Source organism: Solanum tuberosum, unplaced genomic scaffold (assembly GCF_000226075.1).
Source record: "Solanum tuberosum cultivar DM 1-3 516 R44 unplaced genomic scaffold, SolTub_3.0 scf00365, whole genome shotgun sequence".
Lineage (NCBI taxonomy): Eukaryota > Viridiplantae > Streptophyta > Magnoliopsida > Solanales > Solanaceae > Solanum > Solanum tuberosum.
Window position 1 is genome coordinate 522639 of NW_006239290.1, and position 3339 is coordinate 525977.

Below are 3339 nucleotides of genomic sequence, written 5' to 3' on the forward strand. Positions count from 1 at the left end.
CTTGGTGTCATTTCTAGTTACAACTATGTGGACTTGGGCCTTACACTTCATGGTGGACTAGAACTATTAAGTCATGTTGGTATTGTATTTAGTCATCCTAAAGATTGATAGAGTTTCTTTTTCAAATATGATCCAACCAACACATTTAATTTGATCCGCTCGTTTATTAACTTAATCTATGTTTGTTGGAAAAAAAGAATATGTGATTTTGTTTTTAATTTATGACCTGATCTGAACAAATACCTTCGATCTTTCGTTTTGATTCTTGTTTAGAAAGAATAAGCAAGAAGCACATTGAATTGTGTTTTGATAGAGATTTATTTTAGAAGCTCGTGCACTATACTATAATAACACGTAATAACATCTAGTACATGTTTTAGTTAACATTGAGATGCCATTTATTTAATAAAATAAGTACTGTAATTGGAATTAAATGTGACAATTTCCTTTATCTTGATAATCAAAACATGTTACATGCCATAATTAAGTGAAACAAGGCATGTTAAATGCTTGGTAAAAAATAATTGGAGTAGTATTTTGTTATGTATATGGTAAGGTTTCCTCAAATAGTACCACCAACAGACGTGGAGAAGAGGATGCAGTTGTTTTTCTCTTAATCAAAGGTCTTGGATTTGAGCCTTGGATATAGAAAAAGCCTTAGCAGGAGTGATTCCCCCCGCCCTACGTGGCGCGAATTCGGAATAGTTAGAACCGCAGGTATCGAACATCGAGTGGAAAACCTGGATATAGAAAACCTGAAAAAGAAAACGCTAGAAGGAGGGCTTGAACCTCCGACCTTGTGGTTAACAGCCACACGCTCTAACCAACTGAGCTATTCCAGCTTCTTATTTACAAGCATTAAAGTTTTATATTTGAATCATATGTAAAGTGAAATAATATTTTATACCTGCATATCTTCATTTTTTTTCCTCAAGTAAATTTAGCTTTCAAAAACTACTACTAAACTATTATTTTAAAGAAAAAAAATAAATTCAATCATCTTCAACAATATCCAAGTATATATTATCCAAACGCCTAGCATTTAAGGGTGTTGTTGACACTAGGGGTGTGCACTATTTGAATTAAACCGAATAATCAAACCAAGTTGGAGTTAACCACTTTTGTCCATTTTTGGTTATTGCCTTTCATCATGATTACGTTTATATTTTATATTTGAACATCTATAATAGGTATAATTATAAGTATTGTGTTTTAAGTTTTACTTATGATTTATATTATAAAGTATATTTAAGAGAATCAATATTATTACTTTGGTTGTGTTATTAATTATTGACATAACCGAATAACCAAACCGAAAAAAGCCGAACCGAATAAAGGAAAAACCAAACCAAACCAAACCAAATTTATTTTGGATCGGATTGGGTTACACTTTTACAAACCAAAAACCAAAAAATCCAAACCGAAAAACCGAATGCACCCCCCTTGTTGACACCCAATTTTGACCCTCATTTCTTCTAATTTATTGTTTTCGAGCTTCTAAATTAATAATGTAGCAAATTATTTTTCTTCATATGCTATTCTTACTACAACGACTATTTATCATTACTTTTGTTATCATTATGTCATAATTCTATAATTACTACTAAAATTGTATGTAAAATTGTATATAATTACTACTATAATTGTCGTCATCCTATTTCAGTTTCTTACTTTTTAAATTAGTCACAAGTTAATAACTTCCTAATTCATTAGCAAAATTTATAATATTAGTATTTTTATTTTTTCTACATACTAATTATATGTTATATTAGTTATTAAATTAGAAGCTCGAAAGAATTGATTTAAAGAATGAACGACCCAAAAACTATTTCAGCTAATTGGGCCACAAAATTTGATTCAATTTGAGACCCAAAAATTATTCAGCCTTTGGGACTATTAAATTTATCCAAAAAAGACCCAAAAACGCAGCAGCCCAACTATCCTTATTTTTTAAATTTATCCAAGTCTCTTTATGTTTCATGAATCTCCTGTCTTTTCCCTTAGCAGCCGCACATGATCATGTCTCCTCTTTCATTTTTTCCTGGAAAAGTAGCGTATTTTGTCAACAATAAGTAGAGGGCAGGTACTCTATCTTCACTCCAATGTCATCTCAATCACGTGGCTCTTGCAAATCTTATCCTAAAGGCTTCAAACGTTTGGATTTGAAGGTTTGTTTTTTTTGACAAATTTAAAAATTTAAACTCCCGCTCATAAACTGTGTTTTTCTTCCTATAAATACTTGTATTAGGAGTCAAATTACAAGAAGTTATTAGCTACTCGTCTACCCTAAAAGCTATCACACCTGGTTTGATTTTGAATTTGAACGGACTTAACCTCGTCTTCGTATTCGAGCATAGATCTTCGACCGAAAACACCCCCCAGTAAATAGGTCAGTAACGTTTATTCTCTTAATTTTCCATTCCACGAGATATGGATGAATTTGTATTTCAGTACTGTTGTGTTTTGGCATTAATTATGATAAGTAAATATACGTCATGACCTGAGTTGATCACTGATTCTAATCGTCGTGGTACTTTGTTAAAATGAAATTTCTCATCCTCTAATTGTACAAAATGGAGCATCGTACGTTGGAGTTGTGATGAAACAGATTGAATTATGCATTAAACGTCGCATTCACACCTCCTAGTTGGAGTTCTTAGAAATGAATCCAACGCCACTCTCCCTTCTCTAATCTTGCATTTTTGTATATGTTTTTTTTGCTATATTGACTAACATCCTTTTTAATGTGTTTTAGTTTTCTTTGTTAGTATTGTATTTCCTCTTTTAGGTGTAAACTATTTGAGACATAGACCATTTAACCTCCCAGTTTCAATATTCTTTCTTAATCATAATTGAGAATATTTCAGGTCTCAACTTTCCACAAAAATGGAAGGAAGAGAAACTTATTTTTTCCAAATTATTTGCATTAACTAATATTTTTAGGTTATAATTTTTGCTATCATGGCAACTACTAAATGGCAGATTTTGGCGTCAAAAGAAAGGGTGTTTTATAGACTATAAAACACAAGTCTTTGAGCTTCTAATGTACAAATTTTGGTGTCAAAATGTTGTTACTTGATAGCTGAAAAAGTGCACATCTTTGAGTTTAAAAACGCATAATTATTTGTAGCAAAAAAAAGATATTTTTAAAGGGTTCTAAAAATGCAGACATACAGCCTTTCTAAATAGCAAAAATGCAGATTTTTGGTGTGTAAAATACGACTTTCATTAAGAGTTCAAAGTGCAGATTTTTTTGTACAAAACATAGATTGTTTAGAATAAAAATATAGTTTTTTTTTTAATCCCTAATGTACCGATTTTTTTTTAAGTTTTACGAAC

The 3339-nt window shown here is 31.0% G+C and overlaps 1 non-coding gene across 1 annotated transcript; it reads right to left on the reverse strand.

The window, feature by feature from the left end:
- Positions 1-768: 768 nt before the first annotated feature.
- TRNAN-GUU (transfer RNA asparagine (anticodon GUU)) lies at positions 769-842 on the reverse strand. Its single transcript has one exon. It is a non-coding gene; the product is annotated as a tRNA-Asn (tRNA).
- Positions 843-3339: the final 2497 nt, after the last annotated feature.